Genomic DNA, 26,482 nt, shown 5'->3' with positions numbered 1-26,482 from the left:
TCCAAATTATGAGATTCTCCCATTATATTTTCTCTTAAAGGCTTTGTTTTACTTTTTTGTCTTTTATTTAACCTTTGACAGTTCCATATGTTTGCATACATTGATTATATGCACCCCAGCATTCTCCCCACACCCGGCCACACAGCCCACTCCTGCTTCCATGCCTTCTCTGCTTCCTTTATAACCCACTGAGTCATTGTATTAGTGCTGTCTACTGGGATATTAGCTTCCTGGGGTGACTTTACGCACTGACGTCGTGAGCAACAGCCATACCGTGTCCAGAAGGCAGCATTTCCCAGCAGCCCTCCCACCTTCTGGCTCTTACACCCTCTCCAGCTCCTCTCCCGTGCTATTTCATAAGCCTTGGGAGTGTGGTGTGATGAGGATGTCCCATTTAGGACACTCTGCAGTCACTTAATCTCAGTGTTTTGACCATTTACATATCTCTGCATTAACTTTTACAGTGTGGGAAGTTTCTCTGGCCAAGGTTGAGAGCAACACTAACTCATGGACATAAGTATAAATATTTAAAAGGCAGTTTGACATGACCATCTAGAAAAACAATGGTAGAAAGCTCCTCCTTAGGACCCATTATCTCCTAAGCCATGAGTTAGGTTTTTTTTTTTGTTTGGTTGGTTTTGGTTTTTTTGAGACAGGGTTTCTCTGTATAATAGCCCTGGCTGTCCTGGAACTTTCTGTGTAGACCAGGCTGGCCATGAACTCACAGCTATCTGTCTGCCTCTGCCTCCTGGATTTAACCAGGTGTGCTGGAATTAAACATGTGTGCCACCACACCCAGCTAGGCATGAACTTCTTTTTCTTTGTTTTTGTTTTGAGATAGGGTTTCTCTATGCAGCCCTGGCTGTCCTAGAACTCACTATGTAGACCAAGCTATCCTTCAGTTCACAGAACTCCTCCTGCTTTTGCCTCCTAAGTGCTGGGATTAAAAGCACAAACCACTACACCCAGCCTGCCATGAGCTTTTGAACAGTTTATTGTACCAGCTTATTCTCTGGTAGAGCAGCCCTTAAATTCAGTCAGAAAGTGGTTTGTTACTCCCATAATCTTCCTGATTGAGATTGGTGAGTCATCTAGGATTAGATGTGGGAGCATGAAACAGGACCAAGATACATTTTTGTTTTGTTGTTGTCTGTGTTTCTGTTTAGATATCCAATGGACTCTACACCATTTATTGAGAAGTCTTGGCTTTCTATATTGGATTAAGTGGCTTTCTTTCTTTTTTGTTTGTTTGTTTTCTTCAAGACAGGGTGTCTCTATGTTGCCCAGGATGTCCTGAATTAGCTTTGTAGACTAGGATGGCCTCAAACTCACAGAAATCCACCCGCCTTTGCCTCCCTGAATGCTGGGATTAAAGGCCTGGCTTGAGTGGCTTTCTATATTGGATTGATTGGTTACTTTATCATTAATCAGGTAAAATGACCCTGTGTTCCTTTGGTTAATTTGCCTCTACTTTATAACTTTTGGTTGTTTGTGTTTTCACAAATATTGTAGAATTATATTGACAGAATAATACCAGGTGTTTTGACCAGAATTTTGTTGAATTCATACATAAATTTCTGTGTCACTGACATCTTTATAATCTTAGCCTTCCAATTCACTATCCTGGCCCCTTCTTTCACTTGTTTAGATGTTGTCTAAGTCTCCCAATAATGTTTTATATTGTTTAGAACAAAATGCACACAAGCATTTTATTACATCTACTCTTAGACATGTAATGGTTTTTATGTTATTACAGATGACATCTTTTATTTTACCCTCTATTTGTTGCTAGTGTGTAACTAACACTAATTTTGTACATATGCCAATTATCTATAGAGCCTGACAACTTTGCAAACCAATATAGTTTGTAGATTCTTCTGGCCTTTCTACATAAGCAGTCGTGTTATCTGTGAGTAATGTCACTTTGTTTCTTCCCTTCCAACTGTTATGCCTTTATCTATTGCATTTTATCTCCCCCACCCCTAAGTCAAAAATTCCAAGTGATTGAGGTCATTTGAAACCATGATTTTATAACTCAGAATATTATCTTTTCTTCAACAAATTTATCAAATTTGCAGGCAGTAAATATTCATCCCACGTACTTCCTTCAAATCAGTGTCTAGGAGACATTTTAAAACAAGACTAAAAACAAAGCCATTGAGAATGCCCAAGAGACTTGCTTCCAAGCTGACGCTCTCCATTAACTTGCAACAACCCCCTCTCCATGCAAGAATGCAAATCTTCACTTGAACAACCTAAATCAATTTCAGCTAGCATTCATTTCTCTCCTAGAATACAGCAATATTTCTGTCAAAGTGTTCTTATACCCCATAGAGATCATGGTCCAACAAATAACTATCTCTTTAAACAATGTGAAAAAAAATGTACTGCTTTCTCTGAATCTTTGTTGGCATCTTAAGGAAGATCACTTCTTGAGAACTAAGCAATCATAATACTTAACAATCCATTCTGGAATTGAGCTAGGAGCCTAATTTTTATGTATATAAGTTTTCTGGAAATTCTGGTTTTTAGAACTTCAGTGTCAACTACTTATTCGTCTCTATTTTTCTGTTGCGTTGTTTTTATGCAGTGGTGCATTTGGCTTCAGGCAGGGATGCACATTTTAACCTATCTGTAGCACTGAGAATGCATATCTCACCATATCCTACCTCCATATGTCAGTTGGGGTCCTGGAAGTATTCCACTCTACTCCAGAGCAAAAACCAGGACTACTAGTGCAGTGTGGGCAGAAGCGAGGGATACAGAGATGGTAAAAACACCCTAAGAGATTAAAAAGCTGGAAGAATCCTGGATCAGGCAGTGTGTCAGCTGGAAACAGATGACACTAAGTCATTGAAAGGAGGGACCTATAACGAAGCTGTAGGCAGTGTTTACAGTAAATAAGGGCTGATAGGGTGGTGTCTCTGTGTGAATAGGAGTCAAGAAAGGGGCTACTGTATGGACCAGAATGAATCAGAGGAAGCTACCACTAGAATCCAGAGACTGGCATGTGCGACAGCCAACCCAACATGGTCAGAGGGTCAGGTATTAAAAAGATGGGGAGACAGAGGACTACGTACCCCAACCTCACTCTCGTCATCATCACCTTCTAAAGTCCTGCTGATGCCTCTGACTGAACCCATTTTCAGAAGGAAGACAGACAGAGAGGGAGGATGTAAGGAGGAGCGGAGAAAGGGAGGGAGGGAAGCAGGGTTAAGAATTGATATCTTAAAATATGATACAGAAATATCGGAGTATGTTCTTATCTATCACAGTGGGATGTGGCTTTTTAAACTCTCGGCTCATCAACAGCCCCTTCCCCACTGGCTCTGCTGTTTCCATTTCTCCCTTACTGCAACTATTTACAAGAGTCTGTATTTCATTTGAAGAAAAGCCCAGCTCCTGGATCCTGGTTTTCACAGGTGAGAAGACTTGAACTCACAAAGTCCTTATCTTGGCTTCCCAAGGACTAGGATAATCCTTACAAGCCTGTGTCACCAATCCTGCTGCTGAGGACTCTCTGACTCTCTTTTGTAAACCGAGAGTGTTGGTGCACACCTTTAATCCCAGCACTCCGGAGGCAGAGGCAGGTGGATTGATGTGAGTTGGAGGCCAGCCTGGTCTACAAAGTGAATTTCAGAACAGCCAGGATGGCTATACAGAAAAACCCTTTCTCAAAACAAAACAACAACAACAACAACAACAAAAATAGTTTTCTCATAACATATTTTCAAGTCTACAGGAATTTGAAGAGTAGACAGTCTGTGTCTAACAGGACTCAGCAATCACTGGTGTTTACGGTAAAGTCAAAGTGGAGCACTGCTTTTCACTGGGCACATTCCAGGCCTCAGAGCATCCTGCCTGTCACTCAGGGTGTGAAAGAGTTCCCAGTACTCTCTCAAGATCACAGAGTTGCTGTCTTCTGTCTGTGCACTCATATCTTCCTAACATACACACACGCTCTTCCCTTCTGTCAAATGTTTTCTCATCTCTATGACTCAGATCATAAGTTCTTGGGCCAAACCCAACTCTCTTGCCCTTCTTTTTCCCTTTTGTATCATCTTTAGCACTTGTAATCTTTCTCAAACACCTAGAGGCTGCCCGGGGAACAGGACACCTCTGAATACAATGGATGTCTCTCTAAATATCACCTACACTTTCCCAGTGTGACCCTCCCCCCCCCCCCCAGACTCTCACAAACTTTCATGGCTCATCTTCTCCACCTCACCTTAGCTGCCAGGCACAAGCTTCACCCAATTCATAAATGACTGTCTTCTACAGAGGCCTGTCTGGAGTCAGAAAAACAACCTCGGCCTTGATTTGAATGTGAAAACCACTGTGTTCTTTTGCTTGTTAAAACAGTTACTCTTTTCAGTTTCTAGACCCCTTTACTCTAAAAACATGAAGAAAAAAAAAAAAACAGGTTGGAAGGAAATCTCATATACTATTAATTCATTTGGTACCATGCCTTGTTAGAAAACTTTAAAGACTTAAAGAATGCCTGAGTTAGGAGAAAGCTTAAGTTAAGGTTGGCTTAGCATCTGTACTGGCTGGTTTTAGTCAATCTGACACTAGCTAGAGTCATCAGAGAGGAGAAAGCCTCTATTGAGAAAATGCCTCCATGAAATCTGACTGTAGACAAGCCTGTAGGGCATTTTCTTAATTAGTGACCAATGTGGGAGGGTCCAGGCCATAGTGGGTGGTGCCATCCATGGGCTGGTGGTGGTCCTGGGTTCTACAAGAAAGCAGTCTGAGCAAGCCATAAGGAGCAAGTCAGTAAGCAGCACCCTTCCGTGGCCTTTGTCAGTTCCTGCCTACAGGTTCCTGCCCTGCTTGAGTTCCTGTCCTGACTTCCTTTGGTGGTGAACAACAATGTGGAAGTATAAGCCAGATAAAACCTTTCCTCCCCATCTTGCTTTTTGGTCATCATGGTGTTTCCTCACAGCCGTAGAAACACTAAAGCTACATCTAACTCATAAAGAGACATGTGTATTACTGAAAAGAAACAGAATGTGGGGTTATCTTGATGAGGTAGCATAGTAAAGATGCTATGCCTAACACCAAGCATTGGGAAATAAGATGCTGAATTCCTACATATTTGATAATGATCGTCCAGCAACTCTAACCCTCCACTGCTTCCCAGGTGAGTCCTTGGGAAAGCCTCCAAGTTACACAGTCCATATCTGATGTTTGCTTGCCAACTCGTCAGAGAGGAAGAGGCTGGATGGAGCTGTTTTTATGCTGATAGAGGAGGCCATAGAGTCAGATGGACAGTAAGGGAAAACAAAATCTTATGCTCTGTCAGGTCACCATTTGCTCCTCACCTTCCTGCGTAAGCCCTCCACCCCAGTCATTTGGCTAGAAAAGTGGTTCTCAATCTGGGTCTTGAGCCCTTACAATGGGCGGGGGGGTTTCAAATGACCCTTTCACAGGATCACACACCTGATACATACTGCATATCAGGTATTTACATGACAAGTCATAACAATTGCAAAGTTACAGTCATGAAGAAGTAACGAAAATAATTTATGGTTGGGGTAAAGGGCCAGAGTGAGCCTGATCAGATCCCTACTGTACAACTCATCGTGCTAAAATCCCAATATCAGCCCTTAAACCCCCTGATGAAAGGCTGATGGCTGGAGTCACGTAGCCTCCATGAACACCGGCCGGCTTCCACAGGTGCCGGCCAATCCCAGTTAGAGTCACATGGCCTGCGAGCTCCTCCTGGACTTGCAGCCATTTTGTGTGGATGGTTGACTCCTGCATGCGCACTGTTTCTGCAGAATGGACACTCTGTTTTTACATACTTTTTGAGTCTGGGGTCTTCCTTCAGTGATTTTTGGACCCTTGCAGGGGTCACCACAGCATGAAGAACTGTGTTAAAGGGTGGCAGCATTAGGAGGGTTGAGAACCACTGCCCTAAAAGCACTCAAAAAGAGTGAGCAAATTTGACTAGCGCTCAGTTGCCAGCAAAAGTGTGACAGGCCAGACACAATGAACAACGTGTGTGTGTGTGTGTGTAAACCCGGAGTCTGTGAAAATTAGAAGTAAATGTAGAATGTCTTCACTTGGGCTCCTCGGGGAGCAACGTGTGACACAGAATCTTCACTATGAACACTCTACTGGGAAGCGAGAGCAGTGGCCTTCGGAAGGCAAAACTAGGAAGGGGAGAACCAGTCCAAGGAAGGGTTATTAAGTCAGCCACCCATGTAGGTGCTATGTTGCTCAATGGCTCAGAACCACATGGAACATACGTGAAGTCTAGGAATCAAAAGAGAGAAACACTTAACCGCTGTCTCCCATTCCCATGGGACACTAAAGCTTCCTTCTCATGGGCTGCACATGTATGGTAGCCAAAGACTGATGAGAACGATGACTGATAACTAACTACAATGTTCCTCTGGCTTACTTCTTTCATCTGATGGCTTTTGTAAGGGTCAGCAGGCCATGCTCTGCTTCAGGCTCTGTGAGGGGGCGCTTAGGTTTGTTTCTAGCCTGCATGTCTATCTTTGGGCTAAGGTGGGCCTGGCGTGTGTGTCTCATGAAGACTAGGGAAACAGTAGGCCAGTCCAAACCACAGAAACAACGTCTAAAGCCCCTGTCTGCATTGTATGCACTCAAATTCCATGGGGCATAGCAAGTTATAAAGCCCAAGTCAAGGAGACTGGAAAAAAAAAATTGTCCTCTGATCTACCAGGAAGCACGAAAACTAAAAGTACTTGACAACCAGGGCCACGGGGAGGGAGCAGAGCCTGAGTGCCATACTCTAACAGGCGTAAGCACCAAGTGTGCTTGCGAGGGGGTCTACTCAGAAGCCCCATAACAGATGAGAGACACTCAGGACCTCAAGAGAAGGCCCTGTCAGGTTGAAACTGCATGTTTGCCTCAACAAAGGAAAGGAAAAGTGATAGGCAGGGCTGAGGAGATTTGAAGTGATGCATAACAGACGTATGGTGGCGCGTGGTTAACCATGATTCCAGCTACAGTTTTACAGCACTGCAAGGATAAATACTCCATCACAGTATTTAAGAAGGAAGCTGTTGGGCTCCTGGACTCTGCCTCCAGAGGAATTGGCATGGGACTATCAAGATGGAGCATGTTCAAACGTCGGGAATCTCAAAACTTGAGATTTAAAAATCTCATCCAGAGAACGGAAGGTGTGGGGCAGAGTTCTCGCCATGTTTCCGGGCCTGCCTCAGAGCACGTGACCCGACCTCCAGGTGATTACAGGTGACCATACAGTCACAGAAGCTGTTACCTGTTATCTCTCCCCATGCAAATAGAGCATTGCCAGCTAGTTGATAGGCCCAGCCAATCAAACCCATTCATCCTCAAAACCCCTCCCACTGCCTAAGGTGTAGAAGTCCCTCTTTCACATGAAATAAATGGGCCAGCGAGCATCATGCACCCTGTACTTCCTTTTTTTTTTTTTTTTTCCAGGAAGCCTACAGTATTAGGAGTTCCGGCGGAAAGCACATGCTTCCAATGGTGCTAGGCAGCTGCCCTTTCCACCCAGGTGACATGGCAACCACTAACAACACCACCATGGGAAGCCCCTGAGATATACTGTCCGCATTTTCCTGTGTAAATAAAAGAGAAATTGTGTGACCCAAGGCAAGGAACCAACATTTCTTGATGCAGCTACCTTTTAATTTTTTTTAAAGATATTTTATTTATTAGTATTATCTAAAGTGTGTGTGTGTGTGTGTGTGTGTGTGTGTGTGTGTGTGTGTGTGTGTGTGTGTGCGCGCCTGCATGTGGAAGTCAGAGAACAGCTTCTAGGAGTCAGTTCTGTCTTTCCACTGTGGGTCCTGGGGTAGAACTCAGGTCAGTAAGCTTTTATAACAAGAATTTTAACCCACTGAGCCACCTCATCAGCCCTATGCTGCTAGCTTAAGAGTCTTGGAAGTGGAGGTAAAGTTCCTCGTAGAAGAAATGAGTTGTTAGCCAAGGTGGTGATACCAGAAAGTCAGATGCCTTTAGCCACGCACTCGAAAACAACAAGTCTCTCTTCATCATATTGACCTAGAGTGAAGAATTAGAGAGCAGGGCATCCTGGTTCCATGTTTTTAAACAAATCACTGTTCTTGAACACAACCAAAGCCTCTCGTTCCTGACTTAAATATACAAGCCTTGCCATTCTGGGATGAAAGTAAGCAGACATTCAAGAGTCTTAAATTAGTTCTGGGATTCAAGTCATTGCCCCATATTCTATGTTCTTCCATTTCGGTCTAAAATGGGACTCACACATCTTCTCTTATGAGAATTTCAAAGCTAAGACCGAATTCTCAACCAAACCTCCAAGTATCTTGCCCGCAATGTGTCAAACATAGAACAGCTGGAAATACAAAGCAGGCAGCTGAAAAAGAAATTGTTTGAACGAAAGTGACTTCAGACTTGTGTATCTTTCTATAGATTGGTTCAATATAAAAATTGTGGGGTTTTTTTTTTAACACACATTCCTAGCCAAACATTAGGCAGAGCTCTGGAATCCTGAGGAAGAGGAGGAGGAAGGAGGTTGTAGGAGCCAGAGGGGATAAGGATATAACAAGAAAAGCCACAAAATCAACTAAGCTGGGCCCATAGGGGCTCACAGAGACTGAACTGACCATCAGAGAGCCTGTATGTATGGGTCTGACCTAGGCCCTCTTGCATGCGTGTTATGGTTGTGTAGTTTGGTGTTCTTATGAGACTCCTGACTCTGGGAGCGGGGGCTGTCTCTGACTTTTTTTTTTTCCTGCTTTTGGGACCCCTTTCATCCTACTGAGTCACCTCAACCAACCTTAATATGAGGGGAAGTGCCTACCTAGTCTTATTGCAACTTGATATGCATTGATTGGTTGAAATGGCTGGGAGGCCTGCCCTTTTGTGCAGGGAAATGGAAGAGGAGTGGATGGTGCAGGGGTGGGGAGGCGGGCTGGGAGGGGGAAGGGGAGGGGAAACTGTGGTCAGTGTGGAATATACGAAAGGGGGGAAAAACCACGGTCCTATAGTAAGTAACAGAAGATCCCTTGGCATGTTAATATACCTAAATTCACGCCACGCTAACATCAAATTCTCTTTCTTAAAATGAGTCTTCCGCATTGCTTTACTCAAGGGTATTTCCCACATATAATAAATCATATGAAGAAATAGGAGAGAGTGTATGTGTATGTGCTTTTTTTTCCTGGGAAGAAATTTCGTGACTTTTAAGATTCCCAGAGGCTCTGGGCTCAAAAAGAATATGAGCACTTGAATCTGGTGGTGCCTCAGATATAAAATATCATCAGCCTCACAATATAGACTATATAAAAAATATAAAGTGGCAATCTTAAAACTCTGTAGTGAGTGAAACAAAGTTATAGTATAAACCTGCTTTTTCTTTCTTTCTTTCTTTACTGAGCATTTCCTAGACCTGTGTTGGATAAGCAAAAATGGCGGCCCAGCCAGCCTGGCATGTCCAGATGCTCGTGCTCAGATCTCCTTCCAGCCAGCTTTCTTCCCACCGGCACTCATGCAGGCTGAGTGGCTCAGAATAATTCCTGCTGTTCTTCATGCTGGATCTGGGAGAATTACATGTGTGTTCCTCTTTGATCATCCTCCTGAAAGGATGTGAACCCAACAGGTTGTGTATCTACCAAACGTGGAGAATCCTATTGAGAAAGGAGAAAGTGAGAACAAGATGAAGTTCTAGAAGGAAGCTAAAGCAAGAGGTGGAAACAGTCCTAAAGGCATGGGAGCCCTTGGTACACTGTCTCTCTCCTATCAACCTACTAACCAACTCCCCGCTGTGTTTTCATCTCTACCTAGTACCTTCAATTTTAGGTTACTCCTCAATAAAGAAGAAAGACTTAACCTCTTTGGTTGTTTTCAAGACAGAGTCTCACTGTGTTCCTCTGGCTGCCCTGTGTAGACCAGGCTGGCCTTGAGCCCACGGAGATTTACTTCTATCTCTGCTGGGATTAAAGGCCTGTGCCACTAGGTCCAGCCAAAGATTCACTTTTAAATTATCATAAGCCTTACTGCAGAGGGGCCATGGAGATGGCTCAGTTGTTGCTCAGGCCTGAGCCTGACCCATATGATGCCAGTACACCTGTAATCAAGCCCAGTATGCCTGTAATCCCAGCATGCCTGCAGTCCCAGCATGCCTGCAGTCCCAGCATGCCTGCAATCCCAGCATGCCTGCAATCCCAGTATGACTGTAATCCCAGTGTGCCTGCAATCTCAGCGTGCCTGTAATCCCAGCATGCCTGCAATCCCAGCATGCCTGTAATCCCAGCCAGCACCAGAGAGAAGAAAATAGGAGGATCCCTGGGGCTTGCTGGCCAGCCAGTCTAGCCGAAACAGCAAACCGTAGATTCCATGTAGAAGCCCTGTCTCAAAAACCAAGATGATAGAAGGAAATGCCTACCATCAACCTCTGGCCTTGCACACATGCATACACAAAGAGCGACTGCAGAAATCGCCTCCTCACATGGAAGGGACAGTGACCCTGGCATAGTACTCACAGGAATTATTCTCCAGCGAAGTTAGTCCCTTGCTGGTTAGACTTCATAGGAAGAACGGTTTCCGACTTGTGGCTCTCTCTGTTTCTTTTCCTATTGCTGTGATGAAATGCTCTTACAACGGTGTAAGGGAGAGTGGAGGCTTTTGGTGCAGAGTGTAAGGTACAGTCCACCACAGGGAGATGTCATGGCAGCAGGAGCTTAAGGCAGAGCTGACCACATCACATCCACGTCAGAAAGCAGAGTGGCGAATGTGCTCAGCTCCTTTTCTCCTTGTATTTTTTAAAAAGATAGTTTTTTTATTAATTCTTTGAAATTAATAATTTATTAATTTCACACACATATATGATATAACTTGATCATATTCGTCCCTCCATCACTACCTCTAGCCCCTTCCAAGAGTCACCTCCCACTCCCCACCTCCTCCCAAATTAGTGGCCCTTTTTCTTTTTTCTTTTTTTTAATTTTCAAAAGATTAAAGTTTTTTAAAATATATTTTATTAATTTATTCATATTACATCTCAATTTTTATCCCATCCCTTGTATCCTCCCATTCCTCTCTCCCTCCCATTCTCCCCTTACTCCCTTCCCCTATGACTGTGACTGAGAGGGACTTCCTCCCCCTGTATATGCTCATAGGGTATCAAGTCTCTTCTTGGTAGCCTGCTATCCTTCCTCTGAGTGCCACCAGGCCTCCCCATCCAGGGGACGTGGTCAAATATGGGGCACCAGAGTTTGTGTGAAAGTCAGACCCCACTCTCCACTCAACTGTGAAGAATGACCTGTCCATTGGGTAGATCCGGGTATGGGTTTGATAGATCTGGGTAAGGATTCTCATGGCCCTTTTTAATAAATAAACAAACAAGCAAACAAACAAATATCCAGTCCAGTCTGTGCAGCCCATATTTGCATGACTATGGGTCATCAGTTGGAGCATGGTCAACCTACCAGGGGCCACACCCTTAAAGAAAACTGACTGTTCCTCTTCTCATAGCCATCAACTGTCAATAGCTCTTTAGTTTCCATACTGAAAATTTTTAACTGGCTTGGTCTTGTGCAGGTGACCACCAGTGCTGGGAGTTCACGTGGTGCAATGGTCAAGTCTTGTCAAGAGGACAGACAGCATTTGCCTCTGGTTCTCCCAGCCTTTGCATCCTCTCGTCTGCAGTGCTCCCCAAGCCTCGGGAGAGTGGGGTTACTGCAAATTTCCCATCTATGGCTGTACATTCAGAGTAACTTCTTCTCTGCACTTTGAACAGCCATGTGTCTCTGCATCAACTGCATTGCAATAAAATACTTCTCTGACCAAGGTTGGAAACAGTATAACTATGGATAGATACAAAACCATTTAGAAGGATTTTGGTAATATCACCATTTAGAAAACAAATCAACAGATTCTCCCTACAGCATATAACTTCCCTGCTTGTATTGCAAGATTGCCGATAGGCTCCCAATAGCTTCTTCAGGCACTTAATTTTGGTTAGGCCTTGCCCTGCCCCTCACTGCCCCATCCCTATCTAAGACCTGCATAAACACTTCTACTCACACTATTCCCTCTCTTCTTTATTTCTTTTTAAATATTTATAATTAAATATCTTTACATATACATTTATATTATTACACATATAGACAATAAACTACCTATAGTAAGAAGAACCATGTCACAATCAGGAATTATATAAATGTTACATTCTTAGTGTTTCGGCTATTAGTATTTGGCAGCCTTGAAAGAAACATCTTTCCTATCTTGGTGCATCTTAAATTCTGATTGTAAATCAATCTCCATCACATCTTGTCATTATCAACTTAAAACATGTATTTAGACATAAAAACATCTTAACCCCTAAGCAACTAAGCTTCATTGTAAAACAAAGCTACTTGGTCTTCAACTCCATCAGAGACTTGAGAAGGAATAAACTTGACTACCTGAGTATGCCAGGAGTACAGGTTAGTAGCTTTCCAAATGGGATGATGACAGAGACAGTTTGCTACCTGAATAGTCACACAAAACTCTCTATAACATTGGAGTATCATCTTCAGCCTTCTGGCCCAATATATCTGACAGGCATATTTCTGAGGCAGGAGCTACTGAGGACTTGCTTACCCTGTCTAGGCAGAATTTGACCATCGACTCTGCCTACATCCAAGCTTGCCCTTTTTTAGGCAGAATTCTGTCTGTGGTAGAAATGAGGACATTTTGCCCAGTAGCTGGTTTATTACCTTTGAAGCCATCTCCATAAGGAGGTTCTTTGATGCTCATCATCCTCTTTGAGGTAGGCTGGGTGTTACCAGGAGTTAACCTGTCTTATTGTCAGTGAATTTTTAAAATAATAAAAACATTTTAAGTGCCATATTCTGCATGTCTCTGAGGTTTTTAAAGACCTTATCTAACTATTTTACCTTATCTTTCTATAGAATCATATCTATTTGCCACACCTGAGATGTATATTCTTATGATTAAAAATAGACTAGTAATTGATATGACCGTGATTTGATCAACTAACAATTAATTTGTATAACTTATTTATCCTAAACAGCCTGCAACAGCACTTTCAAAGTATTGAAAGTAAAACTTGTATTATAATTGAGTTATATGGGTACAATCCCTCATATTAGATAGAAATATATATATAATATGTGTGAAGAATAACCTTATATTTGAATTCTATACCACTGTATCTAAACTTAAACTTATTTTGCATCTATATACAAAATTCTATACCAGTGACTTGAAAATAACCTTGTGAGTGACAATTGAGGCATTAAGTTGAGGAGTAGATTCACTAATCTCCTTTTTGTTTTATCTTCCCTATATATTTCTATATTCTCCCTTCTTTCCTTTTAAACCCCTGTCTCCAAACCTAAGAATGGAAGATAAAGGGAAAGAGAGACATCTCTAAGTCCAACCTTGTTTTCTCACTAAAAAAGACCAATAATAACTTGTAACCAACTCCCATTGAACATAACCCTCTATAGCCCAAGAAAGCAACCAAAAGCCCACCCGACCCCCCTTAAGGGAAACAGGGTTTCATTCTCTTAAGTTTCTTCCAGGTGATTTGGGATGAATAATAATGGTTAAACAAGCCAGGAATAGCATTTGTGGTTCAATTTCTAAATATTGAGAAATTCCAGGCTTAGAGTCCTGGATGAGACAGTCTGAAATGCTGGACCATTGGGATTGGAAGCTTTCTTCGAAAGTGTCCTGGGAGCTGCCTTGTTCTGATGAGAAACAGCAATTGAAGCGCTTGGTGCTGAAACGTGATGGATACAGGGCGTCAGTTTCCAGCATGCTGAGAGGAATTCATCCTCTCAGGTCTGATCCAATGTCAGTGTCTGGCTGTTTTGTCCTGAAAGCATATAATTTCTCACAAGTATTATACAGTCCTAAAATTATGTGTATAAGGTGTTTGATGCACAGAACAATTAAGGTTGGTTTTCTGTTCTTTGTATGAGCAAAAAAAAAAAAAAAAAAAGACATTTGTAAATCTTCATGCCATATAAAGAATGGCATCTCATAATAATTCATAGGGGTCTGTAGCCAACAAGACGCATTGTCTATTCCCAGACATTCGTGTCTCAGCCAGTCTCAGAGCTAGTCCCTTATGGTGGGATTAGTAATATAAGTTACCTGCTTGGTCTGCAGTTTAAATTCTTCATGCCCGATTGTATCCCCCCTTCTTCTCTTCTTTCATTTCACCTATATCCTCCTATTACTCCTCCCCCAAATGCACCACTTCAACCAACAGCCCGTTTCTAGTTTCCTAGCTTCTACATGTTTCCAGAATGAATGTACAAAATAAAAGATGAGGAGCTAGAAACCACCTATGAAAGAGAACATGTGAGGTTTTTTTTCTATAAGGCCTGCATAACGTCATTCAGTATAAGGTTTCCAGGTTCATCCATTTACCTGCAAACTTCATTACTTAATTTTTCATTACAGCTGAGTAATATCCCAATGTGTGTGTGTGTGTGTGTGTGTGTGTGTGTGTACCATGCTTTTATTATCCATTCATCTTTGAACCTTGATTACAGTTTCTAGCTATTGTGAACAGAGTCACAGTAAACAGGGACATGCGAGTGTCTCTAGTAGGATGCGGAGCCCTTTATGTATATGCAGAAGAGTTGTCTGTTGGGGTCATACCTAGTGTTTGGAGAGAACTCCAGATGGATGTCCAGACTACACTAGTTCACACTTCCACCAATAGTACATAGGAATTCCCTTTCTCCACATAAAGACCAGCGTTTGCTGTCATTTGTGTTCCTGGTGGTGGCCATTCTGACTGAGGTGAAACAGAACCTTAAAGTAAATTTTTTTTCTTTTCTTTCTCTCTTTTTCCTGATTTATTTATTTATTATGTATACAATGTTCTGCCCACATGTGTGCCTGTATGCCAGAAGAGGGCATTAGGCCTCATTATAGATGGCTGTGAGCCACATGCAGTTGCTGGGATTTGAACTCAGGACCTTTGGAAGACTAGACAATGCTCTTAATCCCTGAGCCACCTCTCTAGCGTCTGAATCTTTAAGTAAGTTTTAATCTGCACTTCTTTGATAGTTCAGTCCAGGACTCCAAGTACATTTTAAGGCTAGGTCTTCCTTCCTCAATTAAGCCAATTAAAATAACCCTTCACACAGGGCTGGAAAGACGGCTCAGTGGTTAAGAGTAACGTGCTACTTTGTATAGTGTGGTTGCCAGCACTCATATCAGATGGCTCACAGCTGTCCTGCTCCAGGGGATCTAATGCCTTCCTCTGGCTTCTGCAGGTACATACATGTATGTATACACAGAGAGAGAGAGAGAGACAGAGAGAGAGAGAGAGAGAGAGAGAGAGAGAGGGAAGGAGGGAGGGAGGGAGGGAAAAGAAAAGGAAGAAGAAAGAAAGAAAGAAAGAAAGAAAGAAAGAAAGAAAGAAAGAAGAAGAAAAAGAAGGAGGAGGAGAGGAGAAAAATAAATAAATTGTAATAAACGTTAAGATAAAGAATCTCCCACAACCAGGGTCAGAGGTCTGACTTCCACGTGATTCTGCATTCTGTCAACTTGACAATTAACACTTGATTATCACAGGAGAATTAGCATAAGTCAAGGGTCTGGGTGGCTCTCAACAACTTAAAGGGCAGAGGCAATGTCCAAGCAAAATTATTAAGAATGTGACTCTGTGGCTGGAGAGATGACTCAGTGGTTATGGGCACTGTCTGCTCTACCTGAGGTCCTGAGTTCAATTCCCAGCAACCACATGGTAGTTCATGACCATATATTATGAGATCTGATGCCTTCTTCTGGCCTGCAGGTGTACATGCAGATAGAGCATGCATACATAAAAGAATTTTCAAAGAATGTGACTCTGGAAATAAACCTTCTGGACTGAATCATTGGTCTACACTTGGACACGTCATTCAAATTCTCCACATCTGTTTCTTTATGTATAAAGTAAGCAAAATGGTGGCGAAGTCAATTTCAGTAATGAATTTGGGAAGATTAGATAAAACCTGCATGTGACATACGTGCTATATGGCTCTATACACATCATTTTCTGACATCTATAATTATTAATAAGTTAGGCTTTATATCTTAGCTCCTTGGATGCAAACATGCATTAAAATTCATTGAATGCACATGGCAGTCAACAGAAATCTAGAGTTGATTGAGACTACAGAGATGCTAAATACAAGTCAAGGGTGATCCAACAAGCAGTGATGTTGACTTCCTTTGACATCTCTCTTTGAATTTTAAAAGAACACAGAGAGTGTTAAAACGTGTCTCATACATCTAATTAGTTACCCCCATTCCCTTATTTTCAAGCCAATGTCTTTCCATGTTGCCTTTTTTGAACAGGAAAGCAAGTTCTTTTAAAATTCTTTGTCCCTCCTGTCACCTCAAGGGAGAGTCTAATTATCTTCCCCTTGAGTATGGGCTGGTCTTAGTGACTCACCCCTAAATTCCAAGGCGGCTTTTACTTTTCTCTTTTATGGAACCCTTGCCATGGAACATCTGGTGTCACACTATTAGGAAGTCCATATTGTGTGGAGATGTTCTGTGAAGCCTCCGGCCAACAGCTCTCCTGGCAATTCAAGCAACGTTGGTTGCCAGGCTGTACGAGGAAGCTTTCAAAGTGACTCCAGAGTCCCTGTGAAGAAAAGCAAGCTACGCCCCGTCAGCCTCCAACTGCAAGAAGTGAAGATGACAACAGTAACAATGTGTGGCCCCTGCCTTGCACCATAAAGTTTAGGATAGTTTGCCACAAGCCAAGAGATAAAGGAATGGAGGTCCCAGAGAGAAAACCCCATGGGGCTGAAGAGACTGGCTCAGCGGTTGACAGCAGCAAGTGCTTTTGCAGAGTTAGGTGCCCAGCACCCACCTCAAGTGGCTCACAAGCCTATAACTCCAACTCCAGAGGAGTCAACACCCTCTCTGGCCTCCTCAGGCACTTGCAGTCACATACCCACACCCATATGTATACACATATGCATGCCTTAAAAAAACAAAACAAATCTTTAAAAATAAAATCCCTTATACCTTTTTTTTTGCATTATTTATAGGTATAGACAACCACCCCTGCAAGAAGCCACTGAGCCCTCTTTTGAGCACATAAAGAGAATATAATACAAGCTCTAACTATTTGAGTTTTGCACCTCTGTGCATCTTACACCAACAGAAGAATAGAAGCTGCCACTTCACAAACAAGTCTTCATAGTCCGTTCCTTCCCATCCAGTGCACAGCACTCAACTTCGCACATCCTTTAATGCTCCAAAGTGTGGTTTCAGAAGTTAGTACAGTATTTCTAGGAGTTCTGTTTGATATTCTGGGACATTACACAATAGCAAATATTTTCAATAACTCCACAGTGTGTGTGTGTGTGTGTGTGTGTATGCGTGCCTGCATGTGTCTAGACACAAACGTATGGTGCTGAGTCTATGCCATTGTCTGCTTGTGTGATCTAGAGAACACACTCCAAGATTCTAACACGTGTCAGAGTTTTTACAGAAGGTCATACTCATTAGTTTTAGTTCAAGCAGAAGTTAGTACTTACTAGAAGTTCTGCAGCAGGGAGGCATGGCTCTTCTCAGCTGCCTCCCTGGAAACACCTCCAAATTAGCCAGCCACTGTTCCAGGGAGAAGGCGTGGCTTTTAAGTGAGGCACCTACCTTAGGTAGAGGGCAGCTCCCACAGAGGGACTCATGTGTGAGCAGTGGGAGGCAACCGCTTTGGGAGCCCTGCTCTGCAGGGGACGTGGATACCACATCTCAGGGTGACCACAGTCTCCATCAGCAGCGCCTGGTGGACAGAATGGCAGAGTTGCAAGTGTTTCTATTTTGATAAAACTACTAGTACAATTTACTTCTCTTTTCTGAAGGGAGCTGGAGGAGGAGTAAGTCTGGGGGGAGAGGGGAGGTGGGGGAGGGGCTGGGGAGAAGAGAAGGAAAAAAACTGCAGTACAGACGTAATATATGAGAGAAGACTAAATTAATTAATTAAAAATAAATTACTTCAGTTTTATCTTAATATTTTCTTAATTGTCAAAGGAATGTCCTTGAAAATAGCACTTTCATAGTTGGAAAGAAATATTTACATGATGGAATTTTGGCCAAAAAACACAGAAGCTATAGGTGACTTTAATTCTATTTGGTACTAGGAGACATGACATTAAGTATGCCAGTAGTGATGCTATGGCATGAAAATATTCAGTGAATAGCAGCAAATATTTTACAGATCTACCAAAAGACATAGACTATAATGACGAAACACACTTTGATTATGGCCTTACAACCTCTCTGAGTGCATGATTGATGTACTGTGTCTTTGCATCCTATCAGGAGTGCCTGTCCTGAGCCCTTGCCCATCAGAGTGATGAGCAGCAATCCAGATGGACCTGCAATCCAGAAAGCGAGCCTTTACCAGACATGGTATCTTGGACTTACTCATGGCCGTTTGTCTTGGCAGGGTGAAACAAAAACAGATAGAAATCCAGCTAAATACCATTAAGACAATTAGGTGTAGGCTGCATAGAGGGGTCTCCGGGAACAAAGTGCAGACTTGTCAGAAAATGAAGTGACCTCTATGCTCGTTGCAATTCTAGTTGTTTGATATGAACTTGCTAGTTATTGCAAAAAGAAGCAGATTTGCGTGCTCCATGTTAAAAAAAAAAAAAAAAAAAAAAAGACAAAAACATTAAGTACCTTTTTAGTTAGAGTAAATAAATTTTCCACAAAAAGAAACCACATGTGGGGGGAAAAGCATATTATTAAAATGGCCTTTCAAGAAATATTGGGAATTAAGACAAAAAATGCTTGCATTGCATGAAGGAGCTGATTTGCCTTTGAATAATTTAAAACTCATTTCTTTAGAGACTATTTTCTGGCCATCTAAGAGGAAGACAAAAATCCCCATTGAGAGAGAGAGAGAAAAATATGGCTAATGTTATAGTCACTAATGCAAAAAAAAAAAATGTTTAAAGTCTTTTTCAAATTCTTCCATCTATTTGTGGACTTTTTTTTCTAGTATAAATCAGTTGTACAGAGGAGTTTCCTTATGACATTTCCATGCAGTGTAGCATATTATTTATACTTGAATAAAGGCAATAGAAGTAAAATGTATGACATAAGTATATCTTAAATCTTCTAAGCATCTGTTAACTATGCAGAAAAGTATATAAATCAAATATATGTATAGAGCGCAGAAAATATGGAGCAACCAACACTCAGTTCAAGAAGCAAAACATTTTACCTTTCTTGACTGTGTTGCTCTTCCAATCACCATTACCAGATGACCTGGACATATGTGATATTTATAGTCAGTTGTCATTGATACCTTGCCAGGAGTCTTACGTTGCATATATTTTGTCACTATGAATATATATTGTCTATGTAGGAGAATAGACACATTAACAGCTTGCTGTCTTATGTTTTTGTATATTTAGTGTCTCTGTTTTTGTTTATTTACATTGATCATTCTTTGTCCTAAGTATCACAAAGACTAGGACTGAGCCTGCCCACCAGCGTCCCTGGCTGATGCCCTCGGCTCACATCCTCCCCAGCTCCTCTGCATCCAGCGTGCCTGGGCACAGAGAAGCCATGCTGTCCATATGTTTCCCACCCACCCCTTTGGTCTAAATTTGGTTCATGCTGTTACTCTCTCACATAAACCTATTTTTTTTTTTTTTGGTAACACCTACCACAGTCTATAATTGCATACGTATTCATGAGCTGGTGTGTGCGTACTAATCATCTTCATGGAGCTTAAACGCTCCATAAGGTGAAGAACTTTACCGTTCTCTTACCGTTTTCTACCCAGCATGAAGGCCATCCGGGGCAATCAATGGGTGTCCAAGGTAAAAAGGAATGGAAGAGTGGAGGCGGGAAGGATAAATAAATAAACTATACGTTGATGGCTGACTCACAGATCTGTGCCTCCCTGGTCTCTGCTAATTCTATACACCCTTAACTCTGTGTCCCACTGTCCCATAAAGCACCCGTAACCCACTTCCCATAATTATGTCAATAACCCCGTGAAATTCATCACCTCTCCTCCACCCAATACCAGCTTTCCCCTTGAGCATCCTTACCTCGCAGTGCGAAGGACCACCCACCATCACAGCAGTCAGGACTCAGGAGTGGCCTCTTCCCTCTAGATCTGAGTGAACCAGTCCTTGCTTTTCCTCAACTGTGCACCGTCCCTCTCACCCAGCCCTCCAACCTGTAGCCTTGCTTCATTTCTGCAGTGCCTGCCAATCCATCTGTCATATGCTAGCAAGTAGTAGTAGTCTTTCCAAAGCACAGATCTGACCAAGTCCTCTTGTGCTTAAAACCTTTCCAGAAGCAAGAAAGTGTGAGAGTTAGTAGAAGCCTTCCAGAGCAGAGAATCAATCCATTTTGTTAAGTTTAACAAATCAAGAAATAGGAATATTGAGACATACGCATTGAGAATTGCAGCAGTAAATAGAAACTATTTTTAAGCCGGTAACTTGTAAAGAATAAACTTGTAGAGAAGGGGACATGAAAAAGGAAGATATTTTGTTTTTATTTTATAGCTTTAAGTACTGTTATAATATTGATTATACACTATAATTTTAAATGTAGATTTTAAATGTATTTTTATTAGCTTTCTGTTGCATGCTCTCCCTTTCTCTTTCTCCCTCTGGTGTTTTTGTTGACATGGCACTTGGGTAGTTGGTTGCACTGCCCATATGCAAATTTTACTATTTAAATTATATTGCAATGTACCCTATACAAACAACACACAAAAGAATTATCCTTTAGAGCAGTTATGCACAAGACTTGCATAAGGGATTTATACTCTGGAGCTGGGGTATGACTAAGTGGGAAGTCATTGTCCTAGGAATGTTTGGTGACAATTTGCTTTACAGGATTTGTAGGGCAATTGGACCCTGCACACAACTGGCAGTGTCACTCAGAGACAGGGTACTGTTACACTGACCAGGTTGCCAGAACACAAGTACCACTTAGCATGAGTGCATAGCTGTGGGGAACTGAGGTTTTCCCAGGCCACCTTAGCACAACTACATCAATCACAGCTCAGATGAAAAGGAGCCGGTGTGTGGTCTCCATGGAAACCCTGCTGCAGCCTAGATAGTGAAGTGCTGGGACACTGCGAGACTAGAAGTGCAGCTCTTTCTGAAGCCCCAGAGCCTAGCTATGTTCTTCTTCAAGCTGGTCTCCTCTTCAGGTTTCAGAGTCACTCCATAACATCTGAGATTCTGTTTTGTCCCAGGATGAAGGGCTCCCTGAGGAAGTTGTCATCCTTTATCCCACAGAGACCCTTGCTCGTGCTGGAAATGGTACATCCACCTAGGATCCTCCTTCATCACGCTCTTGGCCAAATCGGTCACATTAGTTGGGGTTCTTCAGACTTATAGAACGTATAGGATGAATCTCTGAATCCATATAAACACACACACACACACACACACACACACACACACACACACACATAATGAATTTACTGCGATGACTTATAGGCTGCAGTCCGACTAATCCAACAATGGGCAGCTGTGACTGGAAAGTCCCAGAATCTAGTAGTTGCTCAGTCCCACAAGGCTAGGTGTCTCAGCTGCTCTTCTGTATGTGCTGGAATCCCAAAGAAGCAGGCTCCAACGCCAGCGAAGGAACGGATGTGCTAGCAGGGCAAGCAGGCAAAAAAAGAAAAGTTTCCTTCTTCCATGCCCATATATAGGCCTCCAGCAGAAGGTGTGGCCCAGATTAAAGATTTGGATCAAAAGACTACATCTTCCTATCTCCAAAGCCCGGATTGAAAGTGGATTCACCCACTTCAAACCAAGCAGAAAAATCTCTCACAGGTGTGCCCTCCATTTCTGCTTTATAGTTCATTCCAGACAGAGTCAAGTCGACAACCAAGAATAGCCATCTACCTTCTCATTTGACCCCTCACAGTACTGTCAACCCCCTGTTTGTGAACTTCTTTCTATAGCTCCTTATCTGTGTCAGTGACAAGTTCTGGGTTAGACTCTTCTGGGATAACATTTGCGTCACTCCCCACAAGCACACTAAAGTCTCCATGCCCCCTAGGGGCCATCCATGACAGCTTAGCAGGTGAACGCCTGGCCTTTCTCCCACCAGGTAATGAAACTGAGCTGAATTCAGACTGCAACCACTTTATTTATTTATTTTTTTAAAAGATGTGTTTATTTACTATGTATACTGCCAGAAGAGGGCATCAGAGATCACATCATCAATGGTTGTGAGCCACCATGTGGTTGCTGAGAATTGAACTCAGGACCTCTGGAAGAGCAGACAGTGCTCTTAACCTCTGAGCCATCTCTCCAGCTCCTCTGAAACCACTTCTGATAACTTGGCTTTGGGGAAAAGCCGCTTGTCTTTCAAGCTTTGTAGGTCAAGCTCTCCAATGAGTTGGAAACAACAAGCAGCCTGCAGTTCGGCTCGTACTTCAGCTGGACCAAATAAGCCAGCTCCCTCCCTCTGGCTGATGGAGCCCAGCTGTGCCAATTGCCAGCTTACAGTTTGCAGTCACACTGCGGTCTTCGCAAGGGTTGCTTCTTCGTGTTCTAATGGAAAGGCCGCCATGTTAGAGACCAATCATCTCTCCCTTCAGTTTGTCTTCCAAGATATCAAGTTCATCTGCCAAGTCCTTCATCCTGTACTCTTCCCTTATCTAAATCCTACAGCTGTGTGCTGGACACGCCTGCCGTGCACTCCTGTCCTTCTTGTTTCTCAGTCCACGATGATGAGGGCGCTGATGCTGTTGGCGTGGCTTGTGCCATCAGGATCTTCTTTTCTTTATTCTTTCCTCGTACAACACATCATAACTGCAGCATTCCTTCCCTCCCCTCCTCCCACCCCACCCCCACCCTTACCTCCTTTCTTCCCCCAGATCCACTGCTCCTCCATTTTTCCTTCAGAAAAGAGCAAGCCTCCTAGTGATATCTACTGAACACAGCATAACACGACTCAATGATTACGGCTAGGCACAAGCCCACTAGAAAGAGGCAAGCCAGGATGAGGAAAAGGGTCCCATGAGCAGGCAAAAGAATAAGAGACAGCTCCCACTCCCACTGTTAGGAGTTGCACAGGAACACCAAGCTACACAACCATAGCATGCTCCTGGTCCCCAGTTGTGATAATGACCAGCAAAGACTGCAGTGTGACTAAGAACCCTAAGCTGGTCACTTTGCACAGATTTATACTAGGTACTTTACTTGCAAAGGAATAATATCCTTAAGGATGTAATTCATTTTTAAAAAACAATTAGTCTGAAATGGGGCAGGGGCATAAATATGTGTGGACAGTTCACATAAAAAGTAATACAAATGTCTTAAGCAGATAAAAAAGATGCACATTTAATTCTTAAAATGTGAATTGCAAAACATCTTGATTATGAGATTCCATTTTAAGCTACCAAATTTGCAAAGATCAAAAGCGTCACTAGCTGTGTGAACATGCACTGGTGCATGACTGATGTGAACAGATAGCATTAGATCCTCTCAGGGAGGAAAATGGTGATGACTCCAGAGATGAGAAACGAAGGCACTTCCTCCTCTGAGCAACTCTCTTCAGCAACAGACTAGGAAAGCCAGCCCATAATCGTCTTTTACCTCTGTCCTTTTACTAGATAGCCCCTTAAATCGGTGCCTCTCGACTCTCCCCGTGCTGCGACCCTCTAATACAGTTCCTCGTGGTGTGATGACCTCATCCATACAAAGTTCCTGCTTCCTAACTGTCATCTTGCTACTGTTATGAGTTGTAATGTAAATATGTGATGTGCAGGATAACTGGTATATGACCCCTCCGAAGGGTCGTGACCCGCAGATGGAGAACCACCGCCTTAAATGGAACTTACACTACCTTTAAGACCAGTTATTTCTCCAGCCAGACAGCAAATTTTTGAGGTCAAGATTCTATGAGACCCCTTTTGTTCTTAGTGCTCATCACTGTACTGAATATATCTATGGTTCATAGGACATAAGCAGGGAATCCCAGTTTTAGAAAGTTAAGACATCATCCCCAAACTCCCAGGGCAGGTCAGAATCCTCAAAGGTGTCACTGTCAGAGGCAATGAGGCTGGATCGGGCCCAATGTACCTACTCCAGTCTTCTGATAAGGTTTCATTAGAAGAAAAGCAGGACACTAAAGAGATGGCTCAGTGTGTTAAAAAGCATTCACCATGAAGACTGAGTTCCAAACCTGAAACCCACATAAGGGGTCTCTCTGTGTAGCCTTGGCTGTCCTGAACTCACTCTGTAGACCAGGCTGGCCTCGAACTCACAAAGATCCGTCTGCCTCTGCCTCCTGAGTGCTGGGATTACAGGCATGCACTACCGCACCCAGCTTGCTTGAATCTTGCCCTCTTCTTCACTTTACAGTAACCTCAGCAGACAATATTTCAAAGAAGCCAGACCCCAAATGGCACCTGTTCTGAGAGAAGGACACTGCCACAGAGACTAATATCTGAGTGCGCCAAGAGGGCAAGGCTTAGTTGAGTTCTTTATTTCTCCAAATAATGTGTAATATGTATATTTGTTGCCAGGCATGTCTAGAAGCTAAAGAAAGCTACTTTCAGGGCTGGCTGGCTTCCGCTCAGTAGCTTCAAGGTTCAACTGCCTTCCCCGCCTTCCTCCTCTTCCCACCTCAACCAGCTTTTAATGGGCTAGTTCCTCTCACAGGCTAGATGTCCCTTGAAGACACAACAATCTAAGGTAAGAAAGGCATTCTTTATTTCCAAGTATCTCTTTTAAAAGTGAGGAGGAACCCTCCTAGAGGTCCTTGGGGCACACTCTCTGCCTTGTTGTGTCATGTGTCTATGCTTGTGTCAACCAATCAGATGAGAGGTTTACTATTGCTCTGGCTTAGACCTATCATTACCCACACTTTCGAATTCCTGGAGAGCATATGGAGGAAAAAATAATACAATCAGTGTTCTATTTGTTGCCACGCTAGAGGACACAGGTTTTGGAGGTGTTTTGTTTTGTTTTTTGGGTTTTTGTTGTTGTTGTTGTTTGAGTGCTTAAGCAATGTCTTGAGATGCACAGCAATAAAAGACATTTTGACATTTTAAGAAATCATAGATTTTTACCAGTAGTTTTTAAATTTCCCAAGCCTTTTCACAATACCCACTTCATCAAACTTTATCAAAAGACAAAGCAGGTTTCGTGTGTTTTTCACACGAGAGGCAGCCTATTCATCTATCTTCCTGCTGCTTCACTCAGGTAAGAGCCCTTGAGCACCTTCATAGTTATACTCAGGCACGATGCACTGTGAAGAACTTAGCAAGCACTAGGTCTGTACTATCAAGTATCTTAATATTAGGGAAATGTTGACCTTAAAAAAAAAAAAAGAATGAAATAATTTTTCATGCTATAATGAGAAGGTGATTTTCAAATTAAGTCTACATCAAAAAAAATCCACAAGTGTCATAAATATTTCCAGCCTAAATCCACAGATAATTCACTATTTCTTTAATTTAAGAGGCGACTTGTACTTTTAGTGAACATAATGTGTACAAGAACTCGTAGCCTTATTCAAGTAATCCTAACTGACAAAAGTCCCAAAAGTACATGTGTGTGTCTAAGAGTCATAATATGAAGAAACACAAGAGTTGCCATGTGGGATATGAACAGTTTTAGGCACGTGCACAGAAGGTAATTTGTATATACTACTCAGTAAGAACTAGAGAAGATATGCCATCGTGCCACCAGAAGGTCCGAGGGTCAACCCAAGGAGTAACCCCAAACTTGGTATTCTACGGGACACAGTAATTCTTAATTTCCCTCTGAGATCTAAACTAGGGAGTTTATTCTCCAATTGCTAATCTCCCCACATGATGACAAAAAAAAAAAAAAAAAAAAAAAAAAAAAAATGCTGAAAGAGGCCACAGGAGCTGGAAAGATTTAAAAAAAAAAAACCCAACCCAGGAGAGAGGCGTTCCTTGTAGTCAGGACCGCTCCTTTCCTCTTCCATTTTCAGTGGTTTTCATCCTGGGTCGTTCCCATGCCTCTCCGTAAAACTCAGTAGCCACACAGCTGAAAGATCTCACTAGGCTGTACATGGAACACTGAAGAGAAGGACTCTGTCCTTTCATACACTTTTCTTTTCTTTTTTTTTTATTAATTTATTCATATTACATCTCAATTGCTAGCCCATCCCTTATATCCTCCCATTCCTCCCTCCGTCCCGCCTTCCCCCTACTCCCCTCCCCTATGTCTGTGACTAGGGGGGACCTCCTCCCCCTATATATGCTCATAGGGTATCAAGTCTCACAGACTGCTGGATCATATGCTTCTTAAGAGGAGGCTGAGCAGATTTCAGTCTTTCTTATCCCTTCTCTAGAGGCCCTCGTGAAGGGGACCGAGTGAATAACGTGCATAGTAGCCCTACACTTTATATAAGGAAAGTCTTGGAAGTCCTGAGGCTACGCACCCAGACTGTAACTTGAATGTACATAGCCAGTGTATAGCATTCTGAAAGAGGCGTGTCTACGCCTGATACTCTGGACTGTTGGCATAATAAA

General features: G+C 42.6%; 1 pseudogene; it reads right to left on the bottom strand.

Annotated features, from left to right (window-relative positions):
* The window catches only part of LOC127196690 (L-lactate dehydrogenase A chain-like), a 74,509-nt pseudogene extending 51,897 nt beyond the window's left edge, over positions 1–22,612 (bottom strand).
* Between the last annotated feature and the right edge of the window lie 3,870 nt (positions 22,613–26,482).

The sequence above is a fragment of the Acomys russatus genome, chromosome 12, assembly GCF_903995435.1.
Source record: "Acomys russatus chromosome 12, mAcoRus1.1, whole genome shotgun sequence".
Taxonomy (NCBI): Eukaryota; Metazoa; Chordata; class Mammalia; order Rodentia; family Muridae; genus Acomys; species Acomys russatus.
The sequence above is the reverse complement of the archived record's forward strand: the minus strand, read 5'-3'. Positions and strand labels throughout refer to the sequence as shown.